This window comes from Eptatretus burgeri, chromosome 16 (assembly GCF_056783735.1).
Source record: "Eptatretus burgeri isolate ZD-2024b chromosome 16, Ebu_testis_v1, whole genome shotgun sequence".
Lineage (NCBI taxonomy): Eukaryota > Metazoa > Chordata > Myxini > Myxiniformes > Myxinidae > Eptatretus > Eptatretus burgeri.
The window spans coordinates 8,316,930-8,341,256 of record NC_140976.1 but is presented as its reverse complement, the minus strand read 5'-3'; the positions used below and the strand labels follow the sequence as shown (position 1 = coordinate 8,341,256).

The window sequence follows — 24,327 nt, the reverse complement described above, 5'->3', positions numbered from 1 at the left end:
GTATTTTCGACCCATCGCCTGGACTACAATGGGATGTTCGTTGGGCACAACCATGGGATGGATAGCATCTGAAAAGATTGGTGTACATTGCAAGCGACCTCCGACGCAAATTGCACCATTCAGTTGAATTGGGCCAGAGTGCTGTGAGCCTGCTGTTAGCCTTGACTTGTTTACCGGATGCCAAAGCCTCGTACTCATCTTGAAGGTACTGTTCTTGAACCAGTTTGACAAAAAGCCCAGATGAAGTTCACATCTCTGTCAGGCTACTATCTCTTGGAGCTGGATGAGGAGCAGGTTCTGGCTTGCCTTTAGACCGCAAATACTGCATGAACTGTGAGAGCCATGAGATGCACACTTGTAGCTTACACCATGATGAGAATCTCCTCGGCAGATCATCTCAGGGGGAGCCAGTAATCATGGTCATCACATAATCATCATGCCAGGATTTTATGACTTCCGCAATCATCTTCTGGTACCTTACTCACTTTCTATCGAGGTAAGAGGTCTTCTGACTGCCACAGGAACTTTGGTCCGGTCCAGCAGTGACATTCCGGCTGGAAGGCTTGTATCTGCAGACATCTTGATCCATCATCCACAGGGTTCAGGGGTAATGGTACGCGATGCCATTGGTCTGGCATGGTGTGCTCATGAATCTCCTCCAGTCTAGTTGCTACAAGCCCGTGAAATTACCTTGTTTTGTTCTTTATGTACTGGATAGCAGTTATGGAGTCTGTCCAAAACATGCCAGACTCCATGGTCCTTTCGAATTAGGCTTTCACCATGTTGGAGAGGCGAACAGCTGTGAGGCTGCCCATGAGTTCCAATCTCGGAATCGTCGGCCTCTTGAAAGGTACGTTATGACATTTCCCCATGACAAAGTATCAATGGATTGAACCATCTTTGTCGACCATTCTTTGGTAGGCTGAGGATGAGTATGCAAAGTTGTTTGTATCACTAAAAATATGCAACTGGATCACGCATTCATCTATGCTTCGATCTCTGTAGCATCGTGGGATATGGATGTCTGTGAGACATCGAAGTGACTGGATCCACCTCTGCCAAGTTGCGAGTTGACGTCCTTGGATTTCATCATCCCATCATAGTTTCTCCTGCCAGAGATCTTGGATTAACACCTTAATTGGTAGTACAAAAGGAGCCAGAAATCCCAAAGGGTAAAACAGTGAACTGAGAGTGGAGAGGATTCCATCTTTGGTCACGGGCTTATTTGTGGAAATGGTCTTGAAGCAAAAGATGTCGCTTTCAGTGTCCCAGCACAGCCCCAGGGCCCGATCAATCAGAAACCTATCCAGGTCCAGGTCGCGTGTGGGGTTGGCTCGTTCCGTTCACTGTTTTTGCATTCACTGTACTCTCTGGTGTATTGGCACATTCCAGTGGATTCAAGTGACCGTTTCCTCTTTGTTTTGTCTGCGTAGACCCTTGGCTTGGGGGCTGGACCAAACTGCCCTCGCTGATAGAGGATCAGTGTTGTGGCATGGGTTGTCCTCTTTCCATTAAGAGACTTCATTAATGTCATTATTGTCTCCTGACACCTGGACAAAGATGCCTGGGGAGATATTTGATGGCAATACCACCCCAAATAGGTCACTCTTGGCTGGAATATCCTTTGCAAGACTCGTGTTCATTGCTTCTACATCATCGTAGGTGTCACAGTGGCCCATTCTGCTGAGTATGGTAATGAGCTGCTTTGACCTTCTCATATGGTGAACTGCAATTTCCAAGGGCACATGTTTGGGCATGTTGGTTCTCACATGCGTTGCAAAGTGTACAGCATCCTGAGGCAGCATCAGAACATGTCTTTCATCTGATGAGTTGCTTCACTCTGGCGATGAAAACTCATCTTCACCTTCTATTTTCTTGTTTGGCAAGAACCGAGAGTAGCAGCCAGCAAAGACTGTCTTGTATCGCAGATTTTGATTTTGTCAGGGTTAGATCCATGGTACCAGGTGGCTGGACTGATATGCCTTGACAATCACTGCTCTCTGACTTGATGAGTCTGACAGTGTGGCACAGCAGCATGACTCTTGCAGTCATCACAGTTGGGGGCTGTTCTCTTGGTACCCCAGTGGCTGTTGCGGTGTTATACTGGTAGGCAGAGTTGAAGACATCTTGAATGGATATGGAGCATGAGTAGAGAAGCTTGGACTTCGTGTGATCATATGGTTTATGGAAGACAATGCCATCTCCAAAGTGCTTCTTTAGTCGAAGCTTGAGTCGCCGTGTAGTGTAGCTTTTGACTATCATTCCATGCCCATGCAGAAAATCTTTGTATCTGTCCAGTAACATTAACATGTTAAAGGCCTTTCCATCATCCAGGTCAGCAGAAATATCTTCAGAAACGTAAGAAGTTTCTCATCTCTCTTCATGGAAGCCAGCAGACTGCACATTAGCCTTGCTGATGTATGGGGCATGGCAAGTTCCGTGATATCTAGCTTTGATTGTGACTAGATCATGAATGACAGCACCAGTGATCCACAGGTTTGGAAAGTACTGACTATGGTCATCTCCTTTACCATTTTGTGTGTTTTCCTCTTGCAGAAGTGGCACATAGTGCAGTCAGTGGACGTTAACTAGATCCTGGACACCCTGGAGGTCTCTATAGACCTTGCATCAGACTGTGTGCTAATGTTAGATACTTCTTATGGCATCAATGAGGATGCAGATCTTCTCCTGTGGATGTAATGCAGGCTTTCTTTCCTTGTCCATTTATTTTTTTTCTATACACTGTCGAGGCTCATATGAGAACTAACACACAGAAACGCACAACAAGGGGAGCAGGAGACAAGAGGGTGGGAGAGGGAAGGAAAAAAAAAAAACAGTGGCGAGCAGAGACAAGGAGATCTGTGGAAGGGAGAGGGATGGGGCAGGGTACACAGGTTAAATGAGATGGACACGACAGGGACTCTAGTCCAGACATGACAGGGGACTTTCAGGAAGGAAAGTAGGGAATTTGAAGGAGGTGGGTTTGGGGTGGATTAGCAGGGGAAGAAAGGATCGTGGTTTTGGATGGGGGAAGATAAGAGCTGGTGATGAACAGCTGTTTTGAAGACCTGGAGGGAAGAATGGGATTGAAGAGAGTGTGGGAGTTTGTTCCAAATGTGGGGAAAATAGGAATGAAAGAGTGAAGGTGAGCAAAGAGTCTTGATTTGGGTAGTTTTACCAGACGGGGGTTGCTGGCGGACCTTGAGATTCTTTCCGGTGTTCAGTATGAAATGACACAATATAGCGACAATGTTAACCAACAGCATCTTTTCTTGTCTTTCTCATATGGCATTTTAAACATGTTTTTAAAAATTATCCAGTTCATAAGAAATTCATGGAAACACACAAAAAAAGAATAAAAACAAAAAAACATATTTTGTTGCTGTCCAGGAGCAAGGACCTAAAAAAAGAAGAAGAAATAATTCAGCACCCACCCCAGAAAAGGCTTGACTTGACAGGGTGGAATACTCTAAACGATGCGCAAAAGCCTAAAATGCCCATCACCACTGAAGGATGATAATTTGAGATACATGTGGTGGGTATTTCTTTCCTTTATGATGCATTGACAGCATTGATAAGTAAATGTAATATAATATTTTGATGCATCTCCATTTGAGAGCCATGCAAGTAAAACGGTCAGAATATTTGATTTTTTTTTTTTTTTTTTTAACCACTAGTGGTCGTATAATCCAATGAATGTTCACATTGTTGTATGTATTCTGACAGTGAATTATAATACGAAGCCAATGATACCTGAATATTGAAAATTGGTTGAGTCTAGATAACGATTTTCACACTTGTGTTACCTCTCCCCCTCCTCAAAATTCAGTGGCTTGCAGTGACGGACACTTGGCATGTGCAGTGGCCTGTAGAATTTTAATGATACCACAATTTGAAACCACATACTACCTGGAAGTGTTCTGGAGTGTATATTCTAACACCCTGTCAAGTCTAACACCCTTTGATAAAAATAATCTCCTGAATCCCCAATGAGATACCAAGAGGGTATGTCTGTGTGTCATTCTAATCAGGAATCATCTACCTTTCCTTGGTGGTCATGAGGACAATGTGACATCATCTGGGTACCAAATAGAGTTTTTGAAAATGATTCTGGGAACAAAATAGGGTTTTTAAAACTAATAAAACTACTTTCCCACATTTTCAAAAGTAATAAAGACTAATTATAATTTACCATTTATTAATAGATAAGTGAATTGTTGTCCATGCTGAGTCCCCACATACATCCGGGTTTACCTGGATTTTCATGTACGTGAATGTTACAAGGATGTAAAAATCGTCAAATCGGAAGGACCTTCAAATGAAGTTTCACTCTTGAACCTCTAGGTCTCACCATCAGCTGTCACCTCTCTTGAGGAGAGTCCGTAGTAAAGCCGACCTCAATTTTCATCAAATTTATTTGATTTGTTGAACTTGTTTAACACCGCTTAATTTAACTGTGATCATCTGACTGGTAAACTAGGAGGGCACTCGGTGGAGTGCATACCTCCGCCGCGCAATGTCTGATCCAATAGAACATATCAAATAAATTATTGAAATATCATGCTACATATCGTTTTTAGCCCCATCTCTCAATGGTGAGGAATCACTTTAAAAATTAAATAATTCTCATATCTGAATTCGGACCTTCACAAAAATGTAATCATTTCGTCCTTGTAACACATCCAACTTGCTTACCAAGTGTCGTACAAATCCGTCCACAACTTTTTGAGATATCCTGCACACAAACAAACAGACAAATAAACAAACAAGCAGTCATAGACTGGTACTTACGAAATCGTCAACTTGACCTCTGACCTTGTCTAATAAAAGCTGTCTCCAGAGAAGGTAGCGACGCAAACCAGAAGTTTCTACGATGATTCTGTACCAAACCATCAAAAATCGAATGTTTGACCTCACTGTGACCTTGACCTTTGACTGATTTTGACCAAAATCTAATCAGCACTAGCCATCATCCTCCTGAATCATGTGGTGTAATTTGACATTGGTAGCTTCTTCCGTTCTCGAGTTATCGTGCCTACAAACACACAAACACACACACAAACAAACACACAAACAGATGACGGAAGTCATCAATATATTTACGAAATCTTTAGATTTCATAAGTAACAAGAAAAAGACGTTGTGCAGAGCACGATACTTGCAGAATCCACCCCCTTTTCCAAAGGTTGCCATGGATACACCAAATTGTCCATTTCATCAAGATTAAAATTGACAATCTTAATCAAAGTCAATTTGATGAAAATTGATTATTTTTCAGATTGAAATTGATTTCAAAAGTTTGACAATGAGTTGACCTTTGACCTTTTGACTTCAAAAATAGTTTTCCCAATTCAGTATTGCATTATGCAATTACTGTTTAATTTTCAAGGCAATCGGATGAAAAAATAACGATTTTAGAAACCTGACCTCAAGATGACCTTTAACCTCAAAATCAACAGGCTTCTCAGGTGAGACTACCGTTACAACTTGGTCAAGTTTCGTGAAGATTGGTTTAAAATTGCCACATGTCGGTGATTGACAAACAAACAGACAGACATACAGAATAACAAAATCGACTTACCAATTTGCTTAAAAAATCTTCGATTTTGCAAGTAACAAACAAACAAACAGCCAGACAGGGTTGAAAACAATATCCTTCCACCTTCAGTGGCAGAGGTAATTATTATTTATTTTTCATTTTGTTGCAAAAAGTATAGTTTATAATCGAATAACAAATTAAAAGTTGTATCGACATATTTCGCATTTTGATTGATCTTTTTTCACATTCCATAACACTGTTTATTATCATTGATTTAGCAATACATTCAATGATTACTTTTGTTTATCTTACAATGATGTTTCTATATTTCAGTTAATGCAACAAATGGTGAATTACAAGAAAAACTCTGAAGCAAGAAGTTTGCTTTCTGGGATGACAGTGTTAATTTAATGTGAATAGCATATTTTATTTCATATTACTTTGTAGAAAATATGTTATTTTGATTGAATGAATGAACCAGAAGCTTCATGAAAATGGGAAGTGTGGATATTGTTCTGTTATGTTCTTGCATATGGAGGCTTGGCTACAAGGTAGCTATAATTTCTTGGAAGCACAGCTGTGCCGCTGATGCTGTGCCCCTCTACCAGTACACTGGTACTCATTTCACCAACCTCAGAAGGATGACAGGCTGAGTCAACCCCACATAGTGTTAATTCAGCAGCCAACAGGGCTCAAACTCAGGACCCTAAGATCCTAAGCCAGTCACCCTAACCACTAAGTATATATATATATATATATATATATATATATATATATATATATATATATATATATATATATATATATATATATATATATATATATATATATATATATATATATATATATACATACATACATACATATATATATATATATATATATATATATATATATATATATATATATATATATATATATATATATATATACATACATACATACATACAAGCCTGGTGTTGGCTTAGTGGTTAGGGTGGCGGCTTGGGATCCGAGGGTCCTGAGTTCAAGCCCCGTTGGCTGCTGAATTAACACTATGTGGGGTTGACTCAGCCTATCATCCTTCCGAGGTCGGCGAAATGAGTACCAGTTGTACTGGGCCCGGTGTATGCCCCGGTTAGAATAGGTATACCATATCCCTGTGTGTCGTAAGAGGTGACCAGGGTTGGCGTCAGGAAGGGCATCCGGCCATAAAACATTGCCTCAAGAAAAGCTAACCCCTGCACAGCAGGGAAAAAATGGCTGTAAAAACGGTCATATATATATATATATATATATATATATATATATATATATATATATATATATATATATATATATATATATATATATATATATATATATATATATATATATATATATATATATATATATATATATATTGTTGTGGTTGAGGAAATTCGCAAACCACCATTCAGGTCCCATAGGTGAGATATCTCTGTAAGTACATGTGTAGTTAGCCCCAAACCCGTTGTTTAGAGGGAATAAATGTCATTCATTCAGGCTGCGACCGTTTAAGATAGCCGTTTTTCTGTTCTATCTTTATTTTGAGCCAACCACGTCTCAACCGCCGTCACACAACAACCACCGACCGCAACGCCGCTTCACAACAACAACAATGCCAACAGCCACGGCCTTTACCTTCACAACTCGCTCTTGCAACCATCGCATCACCGCCATTCCAAGCGTCGCCATGGCCATCATCGCCACAATAAACCCTCCACCACCTTCACCTCTCCTCCTTCTGCCGCCATTCCCGCGCCGCTTGTGAACGCAGAGCGTCAGGCTGTCCTGGCCTCGTGCGGGACGCGCGCCGAGCAGCGGGTGCAAAAAGCGGCCTTTCCGAGGGGAAGTCGGATCTGGAATGAATCACGCCCACTTCTGTTCCATCCTATCAGCGAGCGTGGGGCGATTTGGCCCCGCCTCCAGGCGCGTCGGAGTAGAATCGATATATGCAAATTCGAGGATCAGGAATGATTCACGCCCACTTTTCCTCCGTCCAATGGGCGAGCGTGGCTCCGCCCCCGAGCCGATCCTGATCCGAAAACCTGCATATGGTTTCTCCTGCTGACTATAAAGCGCCGAGCGCGGGGCGAATTGAGAGAGAGAAGAGTTTCTGTTTCGGGCTCGAGTTAGAGAAGAGTTTCTGTTTCGGGCTCGAGTTGGAGAGAGGAGGTTTTTCTGTTTCGGGCTCGGGCGAGTCGTGGCGGCGGTGGCGAAGTGTGGCAGCAGCAGTCAAGACGGGTCTGAAGGGAGGCGGTCTGTCGGGGAGCTGCAGAGAGGAGAAGCCGGGAACGCGGTCGAGGGCGCAGTGGAGTCGCTCGTCACGGGACCCAAGCAAGCCAGCTATCCTCTTTCCCCAGAGCATCAACAACCCCCCCCTGTTTTCCCCCCGCGCTGAGATAGTGCGAAAAGGGGGCCCCGTTTCCACCCCATTCCAGGCAGTGCCAGCGAGGCCCGCGGAGGAGCGCGGAGTCGGGGCACCGCCGCCATTTTGCGGCTCATCACAAGACGGGTAGGCTCCACGCGGTCTCGGCCCCAGGCCCGTCTGCCCCCTTGTCGTAGAGGGTGGCCCTTTTCTTTTGATTTTGAGTATATGTGTTGTCGGCGCCGTCTGTAAAGTAAAACTGTGTAAGTGTTGCCGTGTGCTCGCGTAGTCGGTAGTAGATCTGCATTGTGTTTCTTTTGTTGCAATTGCTTTTGGTGCATAATTGTTGTGTTTCTTTTACATTTGCTTTTGGTGCATAATTGTTGTAATTGTATATGTGTGCTTTCCGTTTGCCGCGGAATAAATGTGAATTATGTTGAACTGTTTTTCCCGTTTCGCTTCGTCTTTTCTTTAATTGAATCTCCATCTTACTTCACGTAAAGGGTTGGTGGTGGGCTAAATACGCCCAATAATTAATCGGAACCGTCGAGGTTGACGATAACACCGCTCGGTTATCCCGATAGTACGGAACGGGTCGCTTAAAGTGGCCCGTGTCCGAAGTCGACCTGCGGCGAGGTGCGATCGCCCGGTCTACCCTCCGTGTGGGTACTTAGGTAGGTCGAATTTGGCGAACAACCCTATCCCACGCGGGGGGCCGATTGGCACGATCGTGGTGAGGCCGAAAGGCCCACCCGTGACTAGTTCCCGGCGTTAGTCCGAGAGGGTCACGACGGAATTGTCCGTCCGGTGGGCGACTTGCCGCGATTCGAGTTACGTGGCCGCTCGCACGCCGGCGGGCGCGAATTCGCAACAATATATTGCATACGTAGAATGTTACATCTGATCGGTGTGAAAATGTTTGAGGGTAATCTCGGGATAAATATGTCCACAGAAAGAAAAATTGATGACGTCATCAGTCACATGATTCAGCAACCATATTGTTTTTTATTTTTAAAAATAACTTTCAAAAATCTTCTCTGAAGTGGCTGAACAGATCAAGGGGATTTTACAAGTATGACCACCTATCCATGAGAAACAAAAGGTTCATGCATATGACGTCACACGTCACTTGGTTTGGCAGCCATATTGGATTTACCCGAAAATCTATTCAAAAAATATTCTCCAGAACGGCTGGACAGATCGAAGGAAAACTCCACACAAATATTCCCCAAGCCTTGGGTCACATGGTTTGGCAGTCGTATTGGATTGAAGAAAAATATTAAATATTTTTTTTCTCTTGAACCACTTTATCAATTGATGTGAAAACTCCCAATTATGATCTAGTAGTGATGGGGAATACAAGTTTTAAAATTTAACTTGATTGGATGCATGGTCTGAACGCCAGAATTATATAATTTTTTGATTTAAAAAAAAAAGCAATGACTGCTGAATCACGTGACCGATGACGTCATCAAAAATATTTTAAACCATTTTATCCCAGATGACCCTCAAAAATTTTCATACTGATCGGATGTAGCTTTCTACATATGCAATTATGATGTCATAATGAAGGCACCTATGAAAATATGCAATACCCTCTCCTTCGGTTAGGGTAATAAAAGAAAAAGGAAAAGAAGAAGAAAACATCCAAGATACAGACAATGGAGAACCAAAGAGGAAGAGGCGAGTTTGGAGAGGTCTTTCCTAACCTGGTGAGATATGGAGTACGTGTCCTCTGGTCGGGTGGTTGTACATTTTCTGTACCTGTCATCGTGTTGAAATGAGATAAAGATGTAATTTTTTTTTAATGTTCAGAGGGTTGTGTACTGTACTGAAATGGAAGACGCTTAGCAGGCAGACACGATGCGGAGGAACAGTCGAGCCGGGCTGTGTTGCACAGTGCGAGCGCGGGCGTACTGTGCCCGCGGCTCCCCTTTATTCCGTATTCGCACACTCACGAGCCGGACGACTCCAGCATTACTACGACGCCTCAGACGGCGCGCACACCTTATATCCCTCGCAGATACGATGACCACCACGACCCCTCCTCCCATCATCACGCCCATCATACATCATCACCATGCCCCTCCCCGTAGGCCCGCAGACTACACCACACTCCTCCCTCCTAAAAGTATGACTATTAAATGATCAGTATTATAAGAAGCATAGACAACACGAAGAACCTCGGTATAATAATCATGCAAATAAAATGAAAACAGCGAAGTATAACAGCACATCACATCATATAATGCGTGGAAGCGAGCTACTGGAGAAGCACAGCAGCACTACACAGCGAAAACGCCCCCAGGCAGACTTGAAACAGATAAACCTTTCGAGGCCGGACCCCCGCTGTCTGGAACCCGCGGCGCCACCGCCAGACCCAACCGACTTGGTGGGGGCGCTGAACAGCACCCTTGGCTGGAAGCAACAAACACTCCCCAACACCCCACGCACCATAATCAGTTGAGATTCCACCGCATGGCCAAAACGGCCTTGAGTGCACCCAGAGAGCCACGCCCCAGGTGCCAGGCATGTCTGACAGCCTCGCTGAAAGCAGAGGTGGGGGTAACGCCGACCAGCGCACGAGTCCCGGCTCCGAGTCGCTCTCCGAGACCCACACGGCAGTTAGACGGTAGTAATTCCATTTAAACCCCACTTCAACCATAAGCTCGTTATAAATCAATAGGAATAACATTTGAACCATTGCGAATTCATTTTTCCGTACAGCGCGTTCTCTTGATAAAATCCTCGCACATGACAAAGCAACCACCCGTGGCCTGGGGCAACTGGAGGCCAATAAACCTTCTTTATTCGCCCCCACCTCTCATTGATCATAACACCAACTCCATTGACTGATCCCCGCCAAATCCACTTTCACACGAGAACTGCTGGCATTTATTTCAACAACGTTAAACTGCATCACTAGAGCAAGGAAAAACATATATGCCCTGAACAACAACCCACAACCCACATCACGAGTCCGTTTCTTGGTTGTCGACTTGATGTTGCGACTCGCGACTCCCTTTAACGCCACGGGCTCACCGCCACCTGTTGAAGCTGCCTGAACAACACCGATGCGCATTGCCTCACGAACACTGCCGAAGCGCGGGAACTCATCGCGAACGAAGCGCGGGAACTCATCGCGAGAGCTGATATGGCTCTCGCCGCTCCTGGAGCGCACATCACCGCCGCAGGCAGCAACGAACGGTGGCTCCCGCTGCATCGACGCGGCCTCCGCCGCCAGAGCCTCGCCCTCGGTACTCGACGAAGGTCTCGAAGAGAGCACTGGCACATCTGGAGGTACGAACCGGAACCCGTTCCGACCCAAAAGGGTCCGGCTCGCTGGGTCCGGCTCCTGCTCCGGCTCGCCGGCATCGTCACGCCCCGGCTGCAGGCTGATCTCCAGGTCACTGGGTTCCTGCTGCGGTGCCCCTTCGCTCCCGGTGCGACCGTGCTGCGGTGCGCACCCTCGTCCCGCACCGCTAGGCGCGCGAGCACCCTGCGGCACTTGTGCCATCGCGCGGACTCCGGGGTGCGCGACCTGCGGCACTTGCACGGTCACCGCGTGGCCCTCGGGATTAGCCGCCATGCTCCAGCTGGAGCTACTCATTACGTCCTGGCCAGCAATGGCGCGGACATCCGTGAGTGTCTGCTCGACAGATGAAGCAGTCGCGACCGCCGAGTCGAATGTGATGTCGGTCAACCGTAGGATGGCTGCTCGCAGACCAGAAATAAAACGATCTCTGAACCGTGCCGGACGCTCCTCTGTCGTGAATTTGCACGGCACAGCCGAATGCGATGTGCGGCCAGCACGAGTGGACTCAATTCGACACTCGATCCGTGCCTCGCTCACTCCCCCCCCCCCCCTGCCACTGATCTTGTCATCTCCGGATCAATTGCAAGCAGGTTTCGACCCGGGACGGAAGGATCGCTTCGCACACCGCCATCTATGACCGTAACAATGGGCGATGACCCTCGGCCCACACACTGTAGACGACCTCGAGAGCTCAGACCGCCGTCCGAGTGATTGCATTGCCACGCTCGCCCACGACCCGCGCCGCAGATCGTGCGCATGGCCGTGCGTGCCTGGCCCATCGCGATGACCTCTAGACCATCTGCTGTGTCCCGACCATCGAGACCTCGGACATTTTCCAGAGCTTGCGCGACGTCCAACGCCGCGTTCGAGCCGAAACGCGTGTCCTCGACAAAACGAACAGGAAAATGAACCAAACGAACGAACGTTGCCCACTCGACGTGGCCGAAGTCGATTCCGACGAAGGCGGGCACGCGTACGTCTGCCGTGCACCGACCCTCTGCCATGTTCGCGCTGGCGAGACCTTTGGCTCCGTAGCTTGGAACCGCACGGGTCATTTGCCGCCCTTACACACGCCGATCCGAAGATCCTCGTTCGCCAACTGTACTGTACTGAAATGGAAGACGCTTAGCAGGCAGACACGATGCGGAGGAACAGTCGAGCCGGGCTGTGTTGCACAGTGCGAGCGCGGGCGTACTGTGCCCGCGGCTCCCCTTTATTCCGTATTCGCACACTCACGAGCCGGGCGACTCCAGCATTACTACGACGCCTCAGACGGCGCGCACACCTTATATCCCTCGCAGATACGATGACCACCACGACCCCTCCTCCCATCATCACCCCCATCATGCATCATCACCATGCCCCTCCCCGTAGGCCCGCAGACTACACCACAGGTTGGTGTTGAGTTTTTTTCTTTTTAATTGTATTTCATACCCTCCTTCTGCCACCCCCAACCCCTATCCACCATTCCGACCCTCCCTTCCCATTTCTTACTTATCCCCTCAAGCTATCCACCTCCCTCCTTTCTCACTGTCCCCTGTTACCCTGGCAACGGATATGGCACAGGCATGATGGGCCGAGTGGTTTTCACCTGTGTTTTGATTTCCTTTTGTGTTTTGTATCCCCCCCCCCCTGTTTTCCCCTTCCCTGTGCGATTGTTCAATAAAACCCTTGAATGATGATGTTGCTTGGGGTCCAATTCCAATTGTGAGCGTTCCAAGCCCATTGTTTTGGAATCGGTGATTGTAAATGTTAATTTAAACGAGCAAACGTAGATGTCACCGAAACTCCACAATTGACACTTAACAGTTCTTGGGCCTACGTCGAGGGTCCTGCTCCGGCTTCCGACATCGGGATTGCAGCTCTCTCTGAGGTTCGGAGACCGGATTGCGGCGAGATAATGGTGGGTGGTTACACCTACTATTGGTCTGGTCGCTCTGATGGTTACCATACCCAAGGAGTTGCTGTAGCTGTGTCCAATAAGCTGACCCCAATGATAATTGAGGTAACACCGGTCAACGAGCGTATTATGAGATTAAGGATTCGTCACTCCTTAGGTGTCATTTCCCTGGTCTCTGTTTATGCTCCGACTGAGGCGAGTGATCTCACCGTGAAGGATGCATTCTACGCCACACTCGAGTCTGTGGTTGATCAGTGCCCCAGACGAGATACACTTCTAGTCTTGGGGGATTTCAATGCATCGACTGGAACTGATAGGGATGGTTATGAGGTGTGTGTTGGTCCCCATGGGTCAGGAACTATGAACCAGAATAGCACTAAGTTCCTTGACTTTGCAAGAAGTCATGGACTTAGGAGTGGCTGGTTCATGGTTTCAGCGCCGCAAGCTCATCGCTGGACTTGGTATTCCAACGCTGGCGGTGTGGCAAAGGGAGATTGACCATGTCCTCATTGACTGTCGTTGGAGGATGATCCAGAACTGCAGGGTCTACCGGAGTGCTCAGTTCCTCAATACTGACCACAGGCTTGTTGTAGCAACTCTAAAGCTGCACCTTAAATCCTGGAGAATGGTACCATCCCAGCCTAGGCTGGATGTTGCCAAGCTCAGGGATGAGAGAGTAGCTGAGGAGTTTGCGAACAGGCTGAGTGGACACTTGGGGGTCTGGGTGCTTTGGGGGTCCTGAAGAGTTGTGGAACACCTTCAAGACCACCGTCCTTGATGTTGCCGGTGGATGCCTTGGAGTTCACCGCAGGGCAAAGAAGAATTTTGTCTCTCAAGGGACACTGGATACCATTGACCAGAGTCGCAGGGCCAGGCTGAATGGCAGAGCTGAGCTGTTCAGGGAGCTGAGGCGTAAAACTGTACGTGCACTGAGGGTGGACAAGGAGGCCTATGTGCGAGGAATCTGTGAGGGGGTAGAGCATCACCTGTGGACAGGTGATTCTCGTCCAGCTTACAGGGGAATTCGCGCATTACGTTCATCCAAGCCCATCCCTCGGAGCACTGCAGTTCGAGCAGAGAGTGGTAGGCTCTTGACAGAGGAGTCTGAAGTGAAGGCCCGCTGGAGCCGGTTACTTCGACGGTTGTACCAGGCTGATCCGCCAGCTGTCGAGTTGGACGTCAAGGGTGTTACAATCCCTGTTGCTGACCCTCGAATCAACTGTGGTCCACCATCGCTTGTGGAAACACGGGCTGCGGTGAACCAGTTGAAACGGGGCAAAGCTCCAGGGATCTGTGGCATCCATGCCGAACTTCTCAAGGCTGGTGGAAATACTGCACTCGCGTCGTTGCATGCAGTTTTGTGCTCTGCCTGGAACACAGGCATCATCCCAACTGACTGGAAGAGGGGGCCTTGTTGTCCCTCTCTGGAAAGGGAAGGGTGATCGCCAAGACTGCAACAACTACCGAGGGGTGACGCTGCTCTCAGTGCCGGGCAAGGTCTTTGCTCGGATAATTCTCGATAGGGTTCGCCACCATCTGCTTGAGCACCAGCGTCCAGAGCAGTCAGGCTTTACACCAAAGAGGTCAACGATTGACCGTATCCTTGCACTTCGTGTCCTCACCGAACGCAGACGAGAGTTTCGGCAGGGGCTGCTTGCAGCCTATGTTGATCTCTGTAAAGCGTTCGATTCAGTGAATCGGGATGTCCTCTGGAGGATTCTTGGTCTTCGTGGGGTGCCACCGAAACTGATCGATCTGATGTCTGAACTCTACTCTGGTACTGAGAGTGCTGTGAAGTGTGGTGGTACCGCCTCTGACTTATTTCCAGTTTTTACTGGAGTTCGTCAGGGATGTGTACTTGCCCCCACACTTTTCAGCACTTGTATGGACTGGATTTTTGGGAGGATGTCGGAGAGATCAAGTTGCGGTGCATCGTTTGGCAATGTCAAGATCTCGGACCTTGATTTTGCAGATGATGCAGTCATCTTTGCGGAGACTTTAGACATCCTCTTGGGGGCCCTCGAGGTGCTGAATGAGGAGTCGGAGCCGTTGGGATTACGGATTTCTTGGGTCAAAACAAAGATCCAGGCTTTCGGTGACATCTTGGATGCTGCTGTCCTGTCTGTGTCTGTTTGTGGTGAGGATGTTGAGGTCGTGGATAGATTCACTTACCTTGGCAGTGATATTCATGTCTCCGCAGGTTGTGAGCCGGAGGTCAATAGACGTCTGGGTCGGGCCTGGGGAGTCATGGATTCACTGGATCATGGGGTGTGGCGCTGCCGGTACCTGTGCGGGAGGACGAAAGTCCGAGTCTTCAGGTCCTTGGTACTTCCAGTCTTGCTCTATGGGTGCGAGACTTGGACTTTAACCAAGGATCTGGGGGACGGAGACTTAATTCCTTTGGTACCAGGTCTCTTCGGAGAATCCTTGGCTATCGCTGGTCGGATTTTGTGTCCAACGAGCGGTTGCTGAGAGAGACTCGGATGAGATTTGTTACCTGCATAGTCCGTGAGCGTCAGCTGCGGCTGTATGGACATGTGGCTCGTTTTCCTGACGCTGATCCTGCTCACCAGATTCTCTCAGCGAGGGAGTTTCATGAGTGGAGGAGGCCAGTGGGCCGACCACGTGCCTCATGGTTGCAGCAGGTTGACCATCATCTCAAGGAGATGGGGATGGGCCTGGCATCTGCCTGGGGGATGGCCAGACGGAGGCCCCTGGAGTACCGGCGGAAAGTGGACGCAGCGACGCGCTGTTCTGGCACATGCTCCCATACCTGACCTGACCTGTCGAGGGTCCAAACACGGTTCTACATCTGGTTCAAAACCCAACACTGTACTGGCCTTAATTGTTCACCCAAGGTCACCCAATGAGAACGTACTTTAGCCTTGCACAAGTGCAATTGTTCTCAGACGTATTGCAGCATGTACTCCGGGACGTATTCCAGCATGTACTCTGGGACGTATTCCAGCATGTACTCTGGGACGTACTCTGGGACGTATTCCAGCACGTACTCTGGGACGTACTTTGGGACGTATTCCAGCATGTACTCTGGGACGTACTCCGGGACGTATTCCAGCACGTACTCTGGGACGTACTCCGGGACGTATTCCAGCACGTACTCTGGGACGTATTCCAGCACGTACTCTGGGACGTATTCCAGCATGTACTCTGGGACGTATTCCAGCACGTACTCTGGGACGTATTCCAGCACGTACTCTGGGACGTATTCCAGCACGTACTCTGGGACGTATTCCAGCATGTACTCTGGGACGTACTCCGGGACGTATTCCAGCACGTACTCTGGGACGTATTCCAGCACGTACTCTGGGACGTATTCCAGCATGTACTCTGGGACGTACTCCGGGACGTATTCCAGCACGTACTCTGGGACGTATTCCAGCATGTACTCTGGGACGTATTCCAGCACGTACTCTGGGACGTATTCCAGCACGTACTCTGGGACGTATTCCAGCACGTACTCTGGGACGTATTCCAGCATGTACTCTGGGACGTATTCCAGCACGTACTCTGGGACGTATTCCAGCATGTACTCTGGGACGTATTCCAGCACGTATTCCAGCACGTACTCTGGGACGTATTCCAGCATGTATTCTGGGACGTATTCCAGCACGTACTCTGGGACGTTTTCCAGCATGTACTCTGGGACGTATTCCAGCACGTACTCTGGGACGTATTCCAGCACGTACTCTGGGACGTATTCCAGCACGTACTCTGGGACGTATTCCAGCACGTACTCTGGGACGTATTCCAGCACGTATTCCAGCATGTACTCTGGGACGTATTCCAGCACGTACTCTGGGACGTATTCCAGCACGTATTCCAGCACGTACTCTGGGACGTATTCTGGTGCACATATTCTGGGATGTACTCTGGCACGTATTGTGGGACGTACTGTGGGACATATTCCAGCACGAACTGCAGCACTTGCTTTGATTCGCCCTGGGCGCGGTACGGTCCTCCCGGTGAGCCTTGATTTGAGTGTCATGAAGGGGAAAGTCATCGTGTATAAAGACATCACTGTAACTTTTATAATAAAGTTGCTTCAATAAGAACCCTTGTTTTACAATGACAAGCAAGATTTGTTCGCAAGAACATCAAGATGTGGGACGAGACGAGTACTCCCACCCGGAGTGCCTGCTAAGTGCTGATGAACACAATGAACAGGTGTACACGGTGTATGATGATTTATTTGTTTCAATGAAATCCTCGTCTCGCAAATTCCAATAGAATAAATCGCTTTCCTTCCCGTTGGTGTCCTTTGCTCACCCACAGGCCCCGCCCAGTGTTTTTAACAAAGGCTCTTCAGGCCCCGCCCATTTGATTGTACGTACTGTAACAATTTTTACTTTGACTCCGCCCAACAGTTGTTGCCCAACAATGGCCCCGCCCACTGAATTGCGCCCACATCCACACTGCGAGCGGTCTTCAGTTTTGTATGAAACCAGGTCAAGATCGGTAACGAAGAACCTTCCGTAGATGGTCATTGGTCCAGACCCGGTGACTCGAGGATCGGGGGGTGCACGGGGGGTGCACGGGGGGCGCACGGGGGGTGCACGGTACGTGCACGGTACGTGTTGGTGTCGTTTTAAATGAATGTTTCTCTCTCATATTTTCTCGAGATGACGTGTGATAAAGTCGAAATGAGATGAAGTTTATTTAATTTTGTTCCAAGGGAAGAACTCGCGTTCCTCGTCTCGTTCCTCTTCCCCTCGTTCGGTTATCACGAACATCGTTTCTTGATCAGGTGGACCGTGGACCGTGGGGGTGTTGGGGTTCATTGTTCACCTTCACTCTTGTTTGGGACTACGTGGGGATTCATTTATTATTTACTCCACACACACTCGGGGAAATTTTTTTTATTGTTATTTTTATTATTAATGTGATTAATCGACTCAAAAATGTTAATTACAAATTTAAACCGAGCTTCGAGTGTGGATATGGCACAGGCGTGATGGACCAAATGTCCTTTCCCTCAAGTTCGTTCCTAGGTGGTGGTTGAGTGGATTGTTTCGTGGTTGGTTGAGTGGATTGTTTGGTGGTTGGTTGAGTGGATTGTTTGGTGGTTGGTTGAGTGGATTGTTTGGTGGTTGGTTGAGTGGATTGTTTGGGTGGATTGTTTGAGTGGATTGTTTGAGTGGATTGTTTGGTGGTTGTTTGAGTGGTTGAGTGGATTGGTTGGTTGAGTGGATCGTATCGTGGTTGGTTGAGTGAATTGTTTCGTGGTTGGTTGAGTTGTTTAGTGGATTGGTTGGTTGAGTGGATTGTTTGAGTGGTTGAGTGGATTGTTTGGTGGTTTTTTGGTTGTTTGAGTGGATTGTTTAGTGGTTTGTTGAGTGGATTGTTTGGAGGTTGGTTGAGTGGATTGTTTGGTGGTTTTTTGGTTGGTTGAGTGGATTGTTTGAGTGGATTGTTTGAGTGGATTGTTTGAGTGGATTGTTTAGTGGTTGTTTGAGTGGTTGAGTGGATTGTTTGGTTGGTTGAGTGGCTCGCATCGTGGTTGGTTGAGAGAATTGTTTCGTGGTTAGTTGAGTTGTTTAGTGGATTGGTTGGTTGAGTGGATTGTTTGAGTGGTTGAGTGGATTGTTTGGTGGTTTTTTTGGTTGGTTGAGTGAATTGTTTGAGTGGATTGTTTGAGTGGATTGTTTGGTGGTTGGTTGAGTGGATCGTATCGTGGTTGGTTGAGTGGATCGTATCGTGGTTGGTTGAGTGGATCGTATCGTGGTTGGTTGAGTTGTTTAGTGGATTGGTTGGTTGAGTGGATTGTTTGAGTGGTTTTTTGGTTGTTTGGATTGTTTGGTGGTTGAGTGGTTGAGTGGATTGTTTGGTGGTTGGTTGAGTGGTTGATATTTTGTGTTTTCTAGAATGATTCACTTTGAGATGAATTTCACATAATTGAAGAAAACAGGATCCATGTTTAAACATTGTGTGCAGTACAATAATAATGACGGTATTGATTGTGAATAATATTGTACAGAGACGAGGTGATGAAGGGAAAAGGAATTTATGAAATGTCCATTTCCCTTGTCTATCCACGTCATGTACACGTACCAATAACTGACTTCTCGAAAGTGACGTTCACTTTTTTGGGGCGTCACCCTCCAAGTCTTGTTAAATGACGTCATATTTATTGCGTTTTGGGTTATTTATTTATTTATCCATTGAATATTGTGACTATTTCGATAAACTATCGATCATGAATTTAACACTGCAAAAACGCTCCATTTTAAAATTAATCGAGGCAGAGAGGCCCTCGCTCATTTGGGCAGATTTTGGAGTGCCTGGGTTACATGACTCATGCAAACTAAGATAAAAAAAAAATAAATATAATTATCTTGAACGCAGTACAACGAGCTTTTATATCTCTTGCAAGCAGAGGAAGTGGAACGAATTTGAAAGTGGGGGTTGTGGGAGGGTGAGGGGGGACTGAAGAGGAAATCCTCTCCTGGGAGAGAGGGCACTGTTATATCCTATCCTACTCCCTCCACCCCACGCATGAACTGCTCATATTATTTAAAGTTGCAGCGTCTCGATGGATGAGTAGATTACAAGATGCCATGATGCCCGTAACATTGCCAGTTGGAGCTATGGGTGAACTAATCCGAACGGGTGGAGTTCTTGAGCTTGATTTTCGTTTCGTTAATATTGTCTTCTTGTCAATGTAATTAATGCATCCCACACAGTCTTTTCAGTCTGATGGAGCAGGATGAAGTTTATTTGGGGGGGGTGGGGTGAGGGGGTTGGTAGAGACATGATATACTCAGAGTAGCGACAACTTTCAATTAGAAGCCATTTTGTTTCCATCGTGCGTGGTGCGCCAAATGTGTTCCCATTGTGTGTAAAGCATAATGGGTCCGTTTTCTAATCGAGCTGTCTTTCTCTGAGCCAGAAAGGAAGAGTATATTACTTCATGCTTTATTTTCTATTCTTCCAACGGGTCAGAATAAGCATACAATCAGACAGGATTGATTTAACCTTCAAACATATCACAGAAGCCACAGCAAATTTACGAGTATCGAGACGACCCGTGAACCCGTTGGGTTCCCATTGTGACAGCGGTTGATGAAAAAAAAATCATTTCAAGAAAAAAAACAAAGATAGCTCCAGCGAACTATACCGCTGAGGTTGTTTGCATTGATCAAATTCTCCTGCAGAGTACTTGACTGAATCGGGAATTGATATTATAATAATTTTTTTTGTTGTCCGATTTGAACGAAACGTGATACTGCACACCGCAGGAGAATGGTGAGTAATGCGGCACTAAAATTTTTGCGCTATCGTGTACCATTTTGGCTGTATTTCTGGAACATACATATATATATATATATATATATATATATATATATATATGTATATATATATATATATATATATATATATATATATATATATATATATATATATATATATATATTGTTGCGGATTCGCGCCCGCCGGCGTGCTGACGGCCACGTAACTCGAATCGCGGCACGTCGCCCACCGGACGGACAATCCAGTCGTGACCCTCTCGGACTAACGCCGGGAACCAGTCACGGGTGGCCCTTTCGGTCTCACCGCGACCGAGCCAATCGGCCCCGCGTGGGATAGGGTTGCTCGCCAAATTCCCGACCTACCTAAGTACCCACACGGAGGGTAGACCGGGCGATCGCACCTCGCCACAGGTCGATTCCGGACACGGGCCGCAAGCGACCCGTTCCGTACTATCGGGATAACCGAGCGGTGTTATTCGTCGACCTCGACGGTTCGATTAATTATCGGGCGTATTCAGCCCACTACCAACCCTTTACGTGAAGCAAGATGAGGATTCAATGAAGGAAATGACGAAGCGAAGCGGGAAACAATTCAACACAAAGCACATTTATTCGCGGCACACGGGAAGCACACATATTCAATTCCACCAAAAGCACACAGAAAAGAAAAACACAATGCAATTTACACAAAAAGCAAATGCGACAATGCAGATCTAATACCGATTACGCGAGCACACGGCAACACTTATACAATTTTACTTCACAGACGGCGCCGACAACACATACCCAAAACCAAGGAAAAGAAGAACACCCTCAAAGATGAGGCGGGCCTGAGGCCGAGACCGGGTCGGGCCTACCCGTCTGGTGATGAGACGTGGAGCGGCGATGGTGCCTCAACTCCGCGGGCCTCGCGGACAGTGTCTGGTAGGGGGTGGGAAAGGGGCCCCCTTGGTCGCACTATCTCAGCGCGGGGGGGAAACAGGAGGGGGTTGCTGATGCTCGGGGTATAGAGGATTCCTACTCTGCCTCGAGTCCCGCGACGAGCGTCTCCACCTCGGCCAGGTCGCGCTGTCGGCCTCCCTGGGGTGCAGCTCCCTGCACGACGCGAGCACCCCCTCGTCTGCCCTCGCCACCTCTCCACAGCTCCGTCCCCTCCGCTCCGACTCCAACGCACACGACGACGACCAGCTCCTTTTTGCTCCTTCTTCCCAACTCCACCGCCCGCAAAGTCTTAACTCTTATCCTTTGACTGACGAACACGGTCGCTTATATAAGCCCCGTGGCTTCGCCTTCTCATCTTTGACCCTCTCCCTTCGACCTTTCACCTCGCTCCCCATTGGCCCGAGAAAAAGTGGGCGTGAATGCTTTTTGATCCATAAATTTGCATATATCGATCGCCGTCCAACGCCCTGGGGGCGGGGCCAGTCGCCCTCGCTCACCGATTGGACGGCAAAAGTGGGCGTGTGTCGTTTTGATCCGTTTTTGAAGCACAAAATCCGTGATTTTGTACACGCTGTTCGGCGCGCGCCCTGCACGAGTCCAACACCGGTACCCCCAGGCGGCGCAAGAATGGTGGCGATGCGACGGTTGCGAGGTGTGACGTGAAGGTCGTGGCGGTTGTGGTGAAGCGGTGGTTGGTGGTGGTAACAATGGCGGTTGGTCCAAATTAAAGATAGTAAAAGAAAAACGGCTATCCTGAAGAGTCGCAGCACGCATAAATGACATGTATTCCCACTAGACAACGGGTTTGGGCCTAACTACACATGTACTTACCGAGATACCTCACCTAAGGGACCTGAATGGTGGTTTGCGAATTTGGTAACCACAACACTACCCCCTCCCCTTTTTACAGACTCGTCCCGAGTCGTCAAATTTTCGTGTGCCATCATGTGTAGTTTTCCCTTAGTACATTTTACCTACGGATCCCTGAGTGCGACATTCATGGTATTCGTGTCCCCAAAATAAATAACCTGAGGGCTGCGTAACTACCTAAACAAACTCACTCACACGGACGACTTAAATAAAATTGCCGGCGCTAAGACATACATGCCGGGGGGCGCACTCATATTTACAGTACATCTTAACCTTAACTTACAAATTTTACACTAAACCATGGCCCAGGATCACTGAACTCTGCAAAAGAAAACAGTTAGCAGGGAGCCAGGCTGCCCACATGCAGTCTCTGGCTCAAAACAATGCAGGTGACAGGGAACGTGGCTGGCTGCTCACACGCAGTCCAAGGCCTTCCCTTTTGAACTGAACGCAGTGAACCACAACGGTGCATGGGCTGCACAAACGCAGTCTCCATGCCAGCTCAAGTGGCACACGCAATGAGCACAACGAATGGATGCATGAACACAAACACGGTGCACGGGCCGCCACTGCAGGCCCGTGTTGTAGCTGCCAACAGGGCAGTTCTCGCAGCTTGCAAACTGTTGCCTTGCGGATCCTGGCGCACATGGAAATGAACAGGGGGGGGGGGGCAAAGCAAAAATTGAACGGGGCTGGTGAACGTGGGCAGTGGGCATGGCATGGCAAAGGTGAGCAGGCAATCACAGCCCGCAGAAGAAGGCCGCTGCAGGCAAACACAGCCCGCAGATGAACTGGCCGGCACAGGCCTTGAAGAAAAAAACAGCCAGCCGGCAGATGAAGTGGGCCGGCACAGGCCTCGCAGCAAAAACAGCCAGCTGGCTGAAGTTGGCCGGCCTCCGCCTTGAAGCAAAACACGGCCAGCCGTTGAAGCTGGCCAGCCTTTGCAGTTCAGTGGAGGTTGGTGGAGGGAGTGCGGTGGTGCTGGCCACTCGGAAGGCGGGCTCGGACCTACCAACCTGTCTCCCTCCCACCTATCGCCTTTGCCTGTCACTGTACATACCCACTCCCTTAATTTGTCAAACCCCAATTTAGCCCCAACTTATTTTTTATTTTTATGTTTACCTCCCCACTATAAATCGTCCCCTAACCCCCTTTATCGTCCTTGTTCGGCTAACCTATTCTGTCACCCAGCCTACTCCCAACCCCTACGTTCCCTTCCCGGAGGGGAACAAGGGAGAGCTAGCGTCCTGTGTCGAGGCCCAACGAAGCCTCAGAATGGCCTCCCCAGAGTTTGGCGATCTAACCCAAAGTGGGTCCAGCGGCCCACAACGGCAGCGAGGGGATGGATGGTGCGGAGGGGTACATCTCCTAATCTACCCTAACCATTTAACTGTTAAACTACCCCGGGGCTTTCAACAAGCGCCTCTCGCTTAAACTATTGGTTCTAACAACCCAGATTCCCGTCGCCTGTGTTGGTGTCCTTACAATTTCGGGCCTCGCCCCCCCAATTTTCTCTCCGTGCCCTCACACGGTCTCCTGGCTGGGACACGTGGCTCCCTTTGGCAGGCACGACCCTCTGCCGATTCTCCCGCTATGGCACCCCCGGGCACTACACTGCCTCCGAGCCTACCAGCTCCCTAACACCGGGGAGTGCCCCCCATGGCACCTCCCCTGAAACGCACACGTGGCAGGCCGGCCTCCCGGGCCCCTTTCCGAGGGTCACCCGTGCCCACAACACTGCCCACGCGGCTAATGGCGCCCCGGGCCCCCGCACCAAGCAGGCGCACCCGTGCCCACTACTCTATCCCGGCCCCCCATGGGCCCATGGCCTACCGCGGCCGACTAGCCTGGTGCCCGGGGTACCCACTCAGCGATACTCACCTTTCGCAGCCACGCTCCCAAGCCCGTCAACAGGGCTCCTGCACCCCTCCAAATGGGTTTCGAGCCTACACACCCACCAACAACAAAACGACCTCCATTTTTCAATTTGACTAACCTCCTAACTCACTTTATACTGACCCCGGGGTCCCTTGGGCGGGAGTCACTCCTCCTCCCAATCACTCATCGCACCATGCATTCCCCATTTGCTCCATACACACAGACCCGCTGGCCTCACTCGCTCAA

The 24,327-nt window shown here is 48.4% G+C and overlaps 1 protein-coding gene and 1 pseudogene across 2 annotated transcripts in view; one reads left to right on the top strand and one right to left on the bottom strand.

Moving 5' to 3' along the window:
- Positions 1–24,327, bottom strand: part of LOC147010447 (uncharacterized) — a 188,325-nt pseudogene that overhangs the window by 141,438 nt on the left and 22,560 nt on the right.
- The window catches only part of LOC147010446 (uncharacterized), an 82,182-nt gene continuing 75,265 nt past the window's right edge, over positions 17,411–24,327 (top strand). The window contains exon 1 of one of the 2 annotated variants that reach the window (XM_085860136.1): positions 17,411–17,700. The gene's annotated coding sequence lies outside the window, so the exon portion shown is untranslated. Of the gene's footprint in view, positions 17,701–17,770; positions 17,889–24,327 lie in introns of those variants that run through there. The other variant, XM_085860135.1, reaches the window with a different exon arrangement.